Genomic DNA, 12844 nt, shown 5'->3' on the forward strand with positions numbered 1-12844 from the left:
CTTCCACGGTAGTCCCTGGCCCTCCCCCCGCCCCAGCTCTCGTTATGTCGCGTTGCTCCGAGGACTGATTTTTCCGTCCTAGTGTTTAAGCAGCAGCAGAAGAGAGTCTGCCGAGACCAGAAGGCAGCATGCGTGGGGCTGGGGATGACAGAGCCACGCGGCTCTATTCTCGAGCACAGTGGGGTGCCAGCTGCCACCCTCCTTGTACCCTGGATCAGCGTGCCACTTGGATGCAGCTGAGACAGTGAGGAGGTGTCTCGGGGACAGAGACTGGAACGAAATCCAAGCTAGACGAGGCGTAGGTTGGGATGGGAATGGGATGTGTAGGTTCCTTAGATGTCCGAGGAGGAGTGGCCAGGTCCCCTGCCGTCTCAGAGCTGGTCAGCAGTGCGGTGGGACCCGGGCCCGGTGAGGGCCTTCTTGGCAGGGAGAAGCTCACATGCAAACAAGCCAGTGCACAAGCATCCGTGGACATAATAAATCCTTGCCTGGAACCCTCTTCTGTCCACACTGCTCACCTCCTCAAGCGTCACCTCCTCAGAGAAGGTGTCTCAAAGCTCGCAGCCTGTGTGTCATTCCTGTTGTCACACAATTTCAGAGATCACTCCATACTCCTCTCCTCCACGGAACTGGTGAGTTTTAAGGTGCAAAAGTTTAGTGTGATTATTTGACGGTATTTGATAACCAGAGCGAAGAGAGGGGACTGTATCTGTGTTTGCTCAGCACCGCATATGTCATGTGCAGAGGTAGGACTTCTCGGCGGTTAATAAAACTCGGGCTCGGGATGCTCCCCTGCGCAGCCCCATTAAGGGCTGGTAGTCATTCTAGAATGTTCTAGTGTGGCAGGCCGCAATGAGGGAAGCATTTCTATATCGGCCTGGCAGGCCATTTGCCCCAAAAGACCTCAGAATAAGGACCCAAATGCCCAAGACACTATGTTGTGACTTCTCTTTCCACATTTTGAAGGCCCGTCACGAAGAGAATACCCATGACGTGGCATGCTTGCCAACACTGCCCACCATTGTTTTCTGATCGTTGACGGTTTGGGGGATTTCAAATTCTTTCCACAGAATGCCATCATAGTGAAAACTTCCAGAATCGGCTTATACTTTTGGTTTTGTTATTCCTGATAACACACTCCTAGTAGAGTGTCACCCTTCTCATCTTCCGAACACCCTTCCCGTTCTTCCTGAAAACACTCCCCCAGCTCAGGTGCAGGCTGCCAGCCCTCTGGAAGCCGGCGCTCAGGGATCAGCCCAACACGTCTCCAGGGAGATAGTTTTTCTGAGAACAGCCGTTCCAACCAGTCAACATTTATTGAGTGTCCTCAGCCCATGGAAGACACCAGTTAACCAGTGTCGAGCTGGCTGTGTCTGGAGGAGGCCGGGCGTCCCGAGAAGCAGGGAGGTGCTCATGATGGGGGCTGGGCTGGCCAAGACAAGCAGGGTCTGGGAGATGCTTGGTTGGAGAGACAGAGGTGAGGAAAGTGAAATTCAAAGACAGGAATATGGCCACAAATACAGGCAGGAAATTACTTCCCAGGACACATGGGCTGTTGCAGAGAATGATAATGATAATGCACGGCTATAGTTTCTTGAGTGCTTACTGTTTGCCAGACATTTTTGTATCTATTTGAAGTATATTATTTTATTTCTCACGGCAACTCCAGGAGATGTACACTCTTTGTATCCCCTGAGAAAATGAGGCCCTGAGAGGTAGAATAACTTTCCTAATGTCGCCCAGTGCGTAAGGGGTGGCTGCAGGGCTTACACCGTGGCGGTCTGAGCTTGTGGTCACCGTGCCCCCCGAAGCACAGAGGCCACCATTAGGGTTTCTCTGTGGCAAGTGTAACAGGCAGATCCACTGGGCAAAACTCTTCACAGGGACCCTCCAGAGTTTACAAGGATCAAGCCCTGCTAGTTCATGTCTGCCATGTTGAGACACGGCACTCCGTGCTGGCCTTGGTGACAAGCACGGGCCTTGCCCCCCGAGGACTTTGCCATCGTGGACACCTCACGGGGAAGGCGCAATACAAAAGTGCTCTTGGACATCTATGAAGAAAGTGCTAAGCGGGGCATCCCAGGGAGTCAGGGAGGTCCTGGAAGAAGGTGGCATTTGAGAAAGTGGAGAAGGGGGCGAGGAGATTCCAACAGGCAGAAAAGGTGGTGAGGATGTGCCTGTCCACTCATCTGTGGCCTGGGAGGAGTGTGAGGAAAGCCGGAGGCCTCCAACTGCTCCCGTGGAGGGTGCTCGGTGGGGGGGGGGGGGGGGGCCTTTTGACTGGACGCTGCTTCTCCCATCTGTGGCCTGGATCTGAGCCATGACTCATGGAGTCCGCCCTTGGGAGCAGTGACGAGCTAAGCTATCCGTCTCGAAGCTGCTGGCACACAACTGGACGGAAAGGCAATCCCAGTGAAGCCCTTATGAAGGGAGATGGGCCTTATGAAATCTGTCCCACCTGCAGATGACCAGGCTGACTGCTCCCACGCAGTGGGTTCATGGGAAAACGGTCCTTGCCACAGCCGCAGACAATTCTTTTATCAGGACTAATCCTTCAGCTGCCAGGCTGGGGTTTTTTGGTTTGTGGTTTTTTTTTTTAGGTTTATTTTTATTAAAAGCTAGGTGGATCAGCCTGGGGCAGCACTGTCCAGTAGAACTTCCGGTGATGATGGTATAATCTGGTCTGTTGAGGGTGACAGCCATTAGTCACCTGTAACTATCGAGTGCCCAAAATGTGACCAATGTGACTGAGAAACTCAATTTTTCATTTCACTTAATTTCAATTCATTAAAATTTCATTGGCCCCCAAGTGGCTAGTAGCTGCTGTATTGGACAGTGCAGGGCTGGGGGATCGTGGATCAAAATGAAGGGCCACACAAATCTGGGAACACAAAAACAGTCCTCCAATGTGACATTAGGTCTTATAGGTCTTATAGGTCTCATAAGACCTTATAGGTCTTACAGGACCCCGGTCATATAGAGCGGGTAAATCTTATACAATGTGTTTGTTTGTTTATTTTAATTTTTTTAATGTTTATTTATTTTTGAGAGAGAGAGAGAGAGAGAGCATGCACAAGCGGGGGAGGGGGTGAGAGGAGGCACAGAGGATCCGAAGCAGACTCTGCCCTGACAGCAGAGAGCTGGATGTGGGGCTCGAACCCACCAACTGTGAGCTCATGACCTGAGTTGAGGTTGGTTAAGGACCGACTGAGCCACCCAGGCGTCCCTACGATGTTTTCAAAGGGGACAAGCACACGTGTTCCCCTCTCCAACTAACAGTGAAGTGTTCTGTAAACCCTGCTGATTATCAGAGTCTGGTTTGCAACCCTCTCAGGAGCTTCCTGGGTGTGTGATCTGAAATGAATCCCTATACTCAGAGGATAGAGAGAGACCCAAGAGAGGGGCAGGCCATTCCAGGTTAGTAGGTGGACATTTTGTCTGTTTGTCTTTAAATTTTTTTAATGTTTATTTGAAAGAGAGAGAGAGAGAGAGAGAGAGAGAGAGAGAGAGGCAGAGTAGGGGAGGGGCAGAGAGAGAGGGAGACACAGAATCCGAAGCAGGCTCCAGGCTCTGAGCTGTCAGCACAGAGCCCGACGCAGGGCTCGAACTCATGAACTGTGAGATCATGGCCTGAGTCGAAGTTGGATGCATAACCAACTGAGCCACCCAGGTTTCCCTCTTTGTTTGTTTTTAAAGTTTATCTATTGTTTTTGAGAGAGTGCACACATGAGCAGGGAAGGGGCAGAGAGAGAGAATCCCAAGCAGGCTCCGTGCTGTCAGAACACAGCCTGATGCAGGGCTTGATCCCACAAACTGAGATCATGACCTGAGCTGGAATCAAAAGTCAGCCTCTTAACCAACTGAGCCACCCAGGCACCACTAGGGGGCCACTTTAATAAGCAAAAGGAACTTACATATGAGGCTTATCGTAGGCTGCAGTAAGATGAGTAGATCCCTGCACCCCCCAAATCTTAAAAGTTTGTATAGAGACCTTATCTGGGTTCAGTCACGTACACCGTGCAGGTGTTCTCAGCACATCAGCATCTCAAGGCCGTGTTCTTGGAGCAGCCGCTGGGAGCAGGGAAGGCAAGTGGAGTCCACATTCTAAGGACAGGGGACAGGTCTCTGAGTGCCCAGGTTCAGCTCACAGGTCAACTGTGGTCATGTCCTCTCAATGACCTTCCCCAACACAGATGCAGGGATGACCCATCAGTTTGAGGTTAGAAAGTATAGAATGGAAAAAAATTGAATATTCCTGAGACCAGGACCAAGGACCAGGACCAAGATGTTTGCTCTTGATAATTTTTTATTGGCAACCTTTTCTTCCCTTGACTCACAGACCATCATTTTCTTTTGTGTTCTTCCCCCCCCCCTTTTTTTTTTAGGAATAAAAATTCTTTGAGTGCCTACTATGTGTGATAACATCTTTTGTATATTGTCTTTTTTCCTCACATCGACACTCCAAGTTGGGTATGACTGAGGGATTGCATTTGAGGAAACTGAACCTAAGAGAAATTGGGTAATCTTAGGAGTGTAGAGTTCCAAGTTCTGAGCCCATTGTGTAGAACACAAGAAAGCGATGCCCCAGACAGCTGAGGGGACAGAAGAGAGCTTGACCTGGACTCCATGTAATGATCACAGGATCGTCAATTATCAGAGTTGGAAGGGGACTCAGAGAACCCCTGTCCAAATACACATTTTACTGATGAGCCTCTGAAGTCAGTGCGAACTATTTGCCCTGATTGATAGCAAGTCAGTACTGGGGGAAGGAGATGGGGTGTGGCAGTTACGTGTAATAATTTATGTTAAATCCGCCATTTGGTTGAGTTCTGGGGTGGAGTCCCAGTCAACTGTCCAACCCAACGTAATTCCAAAATACTCAAGATATTTACTTGTATTTTCCTAACCCGGTAAAGCTATGGTTCCCAGATTCTATGGTCTCTCTTCAAAATCCTTGGGAAACTTTCTCAACCACCTCCAGACCTTCCTAATTCTACTCCTGTTCTTTTTATCCCCCCCCATCCTATCAGACTTTTATGAGGTACACTGACACGCTTTCCCAGTAAATTTTTCCTCGCCTTCCCCATGTCTTTAATTCACTCCCTTTTGCCCATTATAAGTGGTCTTCCTTGCCCAAGAATACCATTTTGTCTGGGCAGTTTCTTTCTTTGGAGGGCTGGGGGCAGGAGAAGGAGAGGGAATGAAAGCTCTGGCTGACAGCCTGCTGGAGTGTGCCGAGTCGGGCACACCCTAGGAACATCCACGTTAACGATTCCCATCCCATCTCATTACAAAGTGCAAACACAACGTGTGACCAGGAAAGTCTACACAAAGTCAGCTGCACCTTGCTGCGGCAGGCAGGCAGTGGCCAACCCAATGTCCATTCCTTCACCCCCTTCCCCTGCTAATACAACCCTGATTTGATTTAACAAGTTGAACAGATTCAGGTGATAAAACATGATTCGTCTAAGCCAACCATGACTCTCCTGCTCCCTTTTACAGGCTGATTGATATATCAATCTCCCTTGGTGGCCAATGAGATCTGTTTGGCCAAGGACATTGTGGTGTGGTGCAGAATAATGACCTCCCAAAGATGTCCACGTCCCAGTGTTTGGAACCTGAGAATATGTTAGATTACATGGCAAAGAAAGTTGCAGATGGAATGAAGGCTGCTAATCAGCGGACCTATAGGGAGAGTATCCTGGGTTATCCAGATGCACCCAATGAAGTCGGAAGGGTCCTTAAATGTGGAAGAGGGAAGCAGAGTCAGCGTCAGTGATGCAGCATGAGAAAGCCTTGGCCAGGTGTTGCCAGACTGGACATGGTAGCTTGCCATGAGTCAAGGAAGGGGGGGTAGCTTCTAGAAGCTGGAAAAGGCAAGGAAATGAATTCTCTCCTGGAGCCTCCAGAAGGAAGGTAATCCTGCCGGCACCTTTATTTTAGCTTGGTGAGACCCATTCAGACTTGTGACTTCCAGAACTGGAAGAGAATAAATGTGTTCTTTTAAGCCACTACGTTGGTGGTAATAATTGTTAGCAGCAATAGGAAACTAATACAGACACATACGGGACGCTCTGCTGTGGGGCTTCTGCCAAAGCTCTTGGTTTTCCGACAGAAGGAAGAACATGTCTGGTCCTACCCTGTCCTTCACTCTTCCTGCCTTGAAAACAGACACCATAGCAGGACCTGTGGCAGTCTTCCTGTGACTATTAGGTCACAGCATGCAGATGAAAAGCCACCTGTCAAGGATAATTGAGAGCGAGAAACAACGAACCTGGGAACTTCATGATATCGTGGAGTTACTAAAGTAACTGTAGAACTGTGAGCTTTCAGACTGTTGTTATGTGAGACCACGAGTCCTGTGTGTTAAGCCTGTGGGTTGGGTCTCCTGTTAATTGTACGCCCATCAGAGTTCTTCCTGAACAGCAGATGAACAAAAGCCCTCAAGAGCGAAACTGTCATTTCCCAAGCACCTACTATTTATGTTAAGCATTATAGAAAGTATGTTACCTGCTTGTCTCACTTATGTCCAGTAAGAAGAGCAGGTGGTTTAACTGGGAAGGGAGACAAGGGGGCAGAGGATATGGGCCATAAAGAGCCCATTTGCAGCCCCCAAGCCTAAAGAAGAAGGGAAGCTGGCTCCTGCTCTTAGCCCCACCCCCTGGGAAAGCCTAATCCCTGTATTTGGAGTCTGGAAAGGAAGGAGGGCTTTTGGGTAATTCTCCCACCTGAGAAAGTGGCGGACTTCCCTGGGCAGGTGCTGAAATGTGGACTTCAGCCACCGGGCCACAGCTGGAGGCCGTGGACTGAGTTATGGGGGACCTCCTGACACCCACCCACAGCCTCTTAAAATTTAGAGAATTAGGACTAGTATTTCTCTTTCAGCTTCTCCGAAGAATGGAAGGCAGGGGGGGCACCTGGGTGGCGCAGTCGGTTAAGCGTCCGACTTCAGCCAGGTCACGATCTCGCGGTCCGTGAGTTCGAGCCCCGCGTCGGGCTCTGGGCTGATGGCTCGGAGCCTGGAGCCTGTTTCCGATTCTGTGTCTCCCTCTCTCTCTGCCCCTCCCCCGTTCATGCTCTGTCTCTCTCTGTCCCAAAAATAAATAAAAAATGTTGAAAAAAAAAATTAAAAAAAAAAAAAAAAAGAATGGAGGGAAGGAAAGAGAGAGGGAGGTCTTGTTCCCTCCAGGCTGGGTATGGAGCTGGGGTTCAGGATAGGGTCGGGGTGACTGAAGATTGCAGCTCCCAAGGCTGCCTCTGCAGTCGCTACCCTGTCACTTGGGTAGATGCCCAAGGGGAGCCCATTCACCCTTGTGTCCCTGGAGGGGGCAGGAAATTGCATGCAGAGACTGCCCCAGCACTAATGCTGGCCAGCAGCACCCTGAGTAATAGCAAACCACTCATTCTCCCTTGAGCCACTGCCAGCTGTGGGCACGGCTAACGGTCCCCAGTGTCCCTTCCTGCAAAGTGGAGTGAGTGTGGGCAGGAGAGGAATTGGACGATAAACTGAAAGTCCATTTAGTTAATACTGCGATATAGTGATTTATAACCAGAAACACATATTTGGTCTTTGTCTCCATTTCTGGCACAAGAGCTTCTAACCCTTGGAATGTGCTATAATGAGAGCGATAAAGATTTCTCTTGCTATGCTAATGAAGTAACTTTTGGACCACACCCAAAGATGGGAGCGGTTGCCTGCAGAACTAATCACGTAATTGAAAGGTTGAATCTTTCGGTCCCAGTCCCTTGACCTGGGGAGGGGAGGAGGGAGAGACTAGAGGTTGAATCCATTATCAAAGTCCAACGATTTAATCAATCTTGCCTTTGTGATGAAGACTTCATAAAAAATCAAGTGGAAGTGGGGCGCCTCAGTGGCTCAGTCCCTTAAGGGTCCGACTTCCTCTCAGGTCATGAGCTCATGGTTCATGGGTTTGAGCCCCGCATAGGGCTCTGTGCCGACAGCTCAGAGCCTGGAGCCTGCTTCAGATTCTGTGTCTCCCTGTCTCTCTTCCCCTCACCTGCTCATACTGTCTCTCTCTCTTTCAAAAATAAACATTAAAAAAATAATTTTAAATGCTTGAAATGGTAAGTTTTATGTTCTATTTTACCACAATTTTTCTTTTTTTTTTTCAACGTTTTTTTTTTTTCTTATTTATTTTTGGGACAGAGAGAGACAGCATGAATGGGGGAGGGGCAGAGAGAGAGGGAGACACAGAATCGGAAACAGGCTCCAGGCTCCGAGCCATCAGCCCAGAGCCCGACGCGGGGCTCGAACTCACGGACCGCGAGATCGTGACCTGGCTGAAGTCGGACGCTTAACCGACTGCGCCACCCAGGCGCCCCATACCACAATTTTTCTTAAAGCATTGCACACTTCAGACACAAGCAGGTCTCCCGGTCGTGGCTCCCAACTGCTGTCCGATGCCCAAGGCTTGTGGGAATTTGTGGCCACAGCTGTCTGTGGCCTCCTGAAGGAAAATAATAGAGGGAAACGAGGTGCTGGGTGCAAAATCTGTGAAGCAAAATGCATCCCCCAATTCCTTCCAAACTGCTGCGTTCTAATCCAGCAACGAGCACAAACTGAGCACCTACTACATATTCAGCCCTAGGCCTCTTCCCAGAACTCTCATGCTTGTTCGTTCATTCACTGAGCAGATATGTACGAGTCCCAGCTCTCTCTTCCACACGCTATACATCAGTGAATGAAAGAGAAAGGAAAAAATCCCTCCCCTCGTGAAGCTTGCATTGCAGTGGGAGACAGACGAGAATCAAAAAATAAGTTGCAAAAAAAAAAAAAAATTGCATAGTGTGTTAGAAGGTACTAAGCCTTGGAAAAAAATACAGCAGGCACAGGAGACTGAAGATGTTAGTTTAGGAGGCTTGCAATCCAGTGGTCGGGACAGGCCCGCTGAGAAGGTGACTTTTTTGGGTAACAGCTTTATTGAGATATAATCCACATAGCACACACCCATTTAACATGCATGCTCTGGAAACTAGTTGTATATAGACTCACGCACCCAAGGACCTCAATCGATTTTCCAACATTTCATCATTCCAGAAAGAAACCCTGTACCCATGAGCTGTCATTCCCCATTCCTCTCTTCCTCCAGCCCTAGGCAACCAATCTACTTTCTGTCTCTGTAGAGTTGGACATTCTGCACATTTCCTGTAAATGGAACCACCCTCTACGTGGTCGTTTGCGTCTGGCCGCTTTCATAATGTTTTTGAGGTTCATTCATATTGTAATGTGTATCGACGCTTCATTCCTCTTGATGGCTCAAGAACATTCCATCGTATGGACATACCACATTTTGTTTATCCATCTGTTGATGGACGCTGGGGTTGGTTTCACCTTTTGGCGGCTGTGAACAGTGCTGCCATGAGCATTTGTGTCTGAGTTTTTGCACGAAGGAGGTGACCTAAGCTCAGATGCGAAGGAAATGAGGAAATTTAGCCATGCACAAAAATGTAGGGGCCCTACGGTGTAACCTGTGTGGTGTGTTTGAGGAAAAGCGAGGAGGCCTGTGGGAGGCAGAGAATGGAAAGAGATAAGGTCTGAGGGAAATGGGTGGTCAACTCACGTGAGGCATCGCAAGCCACTGTAAAGATTTGGGCTTTTACTTGAGTGACACGAGAGCCATTGGAGGGTTTTGAGCCCAAAAGGGGCATGACCTGACTCGGTATGAATCCTCTATTTTACCTGGAAGGGTTCTTGGAGGTGATGAAGAAGAAGAGGAAACACTGGCTAGGATAGGAGATGTGGGGGAGCCCCTCAGAGGCCAGGAACACTGAATGAGCAGAGGAGGGGCCGCGATGCCTGAGACCCATTAGGCACTGGAGGGTTGACCTTGGGAGAGCAAGAGGCAGACTGAGCAGGATGGACAGGCTTCCATGTTTCCGTCCTCCTCTGACAAACACTGGTTGTTCTTATCCAGAGCACTCCTCCGAGAGGCACGTCCCTCCCCTGTCCTGAGGTGGGCAGGTGCTGTCACAGGCCAGGTGCTCCCCATCCTCTGTCATCTGCTCTCCCGCCCTCCAACGCCCACCCCCTCAGCTCGCAGTAACTCGGCCTTCCCCAGTGACTCTACTCAAACAGCTGTTTTGGTTACCAGAGATCTTCTCAGTTGCCTAAATGCCCCCTCTGGGGCTACCAAATCTCCTTGTCTACACCGTGGAGAGCTTTGGTAGCGAAGTTGGCACGTTGCTGGCCACGAGCAGCATCGACCTCAACCGGGAGCAGGTTAGAAATGCAGAATTCCATGGGGCGCCTGGGTGGCTCAGTCGGTTGAGTGTCCGACTTCGGCTCAGGTCACAATCTCGCGGTCTTCGAGTTCGAGCCCCGCATCGGGCTCTGGGCTGATGGCTCGGAGCCTGGAGCCTGCTTCCGATTCTGTGCCCCCCTCTCTCTCTCTGCCCCTGCCCCTGCCCCGTTCATGCTCTGTCTCTCTCTGTCTCAAAAATAAATAAACGTTAAAAAAAAAATAAAAAAAAAATAAATGCAGAATTCCAGGCCCAGCCCCAGCCCCACGGCATCAGTCGGCACCTTAGCAAGGGGCCCGGCTTTGAGAAGTACTGCTGTGTGTGGTTTTTTTTCCTGTCCATCTTTAGAAGCTTCTTCTTCCACTTTGTCAAAGTAAGGAGTGGGAGCTGCCATCCTGTACATGATTTTACTCCCACGCCTCCGTGACTGGTAAGCAGCAGACACAATTTGAACCCCAACCCTGGGTTTCCCTTCTCTGGTCTTGGGCTGGTAAGGCCACATCCCAGTGGCGAAGAAGTCAGGATGGAAGAAAAAGAGCCCAAACACAGAGGGCAGATGTGGACGCTTATGGCTGGTCTCTCAGTTAGGATTTCTCAGTTGCAAGCAGCCTAGGTTTTCTGGCCAAAGAGAACTTATTTGAAGGATACCAGATTTTTACAGAATTGATGGAAGGTCTGAAGAGCCATGCCTGGAAATAGATGGGAAGCTGGGCCACTCCAAGGCCTCAGACGCAGGATAGTCAAGGAGGGCCTTGTGGTGGAACAGTTTACTCGGAATGCACGAGAGGTGGGAATCCTACTCTCTGCCTTTTTTGTTTCATTCTCTTCGAGATTCAGGTTCCAGGGAGGGCTTGTCGCTTGGCCCAGCTAGAGGCACAGACCTGCTCCTTAGTTAGGGATGGGCCTGGCGGACTATATATATCATGGAAGAGTAAATGCCCCCAGAGGGAACCCGCGTGCCGGGGGGGGGGGGGGGGGGAAGGAGGCAGACTGGTAGACGCTCACAGAACAACCGAGGTCCCTTCAGTGGTATCACTACCAAGCACTGTTTGATTACGGAGCTCATCTTCCTGTTGTCCTTTCGTCTCTACAACCTCTGCTCTCTAGCAATTCTCTCCGTCACCTCTTGCCAAATTGTCATTTTTGCCTTGAGGTTCCCTACGTTGCTGCTGCTAATCAGCCAGATCAAGATAGTCTCAAAACCAGCCAATGGCTGCCCCCTGCCTGCAGAACAAAGTCCAAATTTCTTGGTGCGCGTTAAGCGCGGGCCTTACCTGGCTTCCCATCCTTGCTTTTCATTTTGACTCCTCACCCTCTCCAAATACGCCCACATGAGACCTGACAGCATTTCTGGACCCTGCCTTCCCACCCTGGGCCTGCCGTCTCACCGTGGCCGTTGCTGGAATTTCATTCCGCCCACCACCTCCCGGCCCATCACCTATGATCTCCGCGTCCTGAAATCCTCCCCGCTGCCAGCATTTCACCTGGTGCTTTCGGTCAGTAGGCTCATCCCAGGCGCCCCAAATCCCTGTGAAACTGAGCCATATATATAGGCCCGGGATCCATGGCTCACCTGGAAGGCTCAGGTACTCTGGGGCTATTTGTAAGTGGATTCTACCCTTACCTGGTCTGCACTTTAGGCTCAGGGACACTGACCTGAGCCTCACACCCTGGTCCCACCGGGCTGGGGATCTGTATGTGCTCCTGCAGCACGGTGGTCCTGTGGGCCTCTGTTTGCCCTCCCCTCTGACTCAGCCTCCTAGTGTCCCTGCCTCCTGCCAGGATCTCAAATAAGAACTCTCTGCCTTGGCCCAGATGGAGCTGTCACTATGCATGGCATCCGTGCAGGCCACTTGGCTCATCCTCGGTTCCTACTTCCGGGAAGCCTTCCTTGGTTTCTCCAGTGCTAACTAATCTCGGGCTCTGCTCACTTAGCGGTTGGCACAAGCCTCTGCTATGGTTCTTAGGGCATTTGCCTCCTGGGAACCTCTGCCTGATCCATTGCACCCCAAGGTCTTCCCAGGCAAGGCCTCTGTCTTCCAAAACCTTGACACTGATCATCTTATAGTCACTCCACTGGTATTTGCATGATGTCCTAGAATCTTTGCTGCAACTCCAGCAAGTTCAATGGCCAGCCAGACCCCAAAGGGCCCTAGCCGTATACTTCACAACCTTCATCTTCCTCGTGCGGGAACCGAGACCCCACCTCAGGGCTGGGGCACCGTGTTTCTCAGCCTGATTCCTCACGATAATATTTAAAGAAGCACATTTTCAGAAAAAGAGGGGAAATTCTTCATCATGTGACCTTGCCTGATGCCCTTCTAGAGCATTTCACTTGGAATAAGAATTCATCCCTCTATTTCCTTTTTTTTTTCAAAGTGCCTTCATGCATGTCAGATTACAGCCAGCCTTGAAGAAGGTGGAGCAGACCAGGCTTTAACTTCACGTGGAAGATGAAATAATGAAGGTTCCGAGAGGTGCAGTGATTTCCCAAGGCCACACAGCTATTAGTGGCAAAGACAGGACCAGTGCCTAGATCTAACTTTCATCTCTCGCCTGTCTGAAATTCCATAGCCCACGATCA

This window comes from Neofelis nebulosa, chromosome 7 (genome assembly GCF_028018385.1).
Source record: "Neofelis nebulosa isolate mNeoNeb1 chromosome 7, mNeoNeb1.pri, whole genome shotgun sequence".
Classification (NCBI taxonomy): Eukaryota; Metazoa; Chordata; class Mammalia; order Carnivora; family Felidae; genus Neofelis; species Neofelis nebulosa.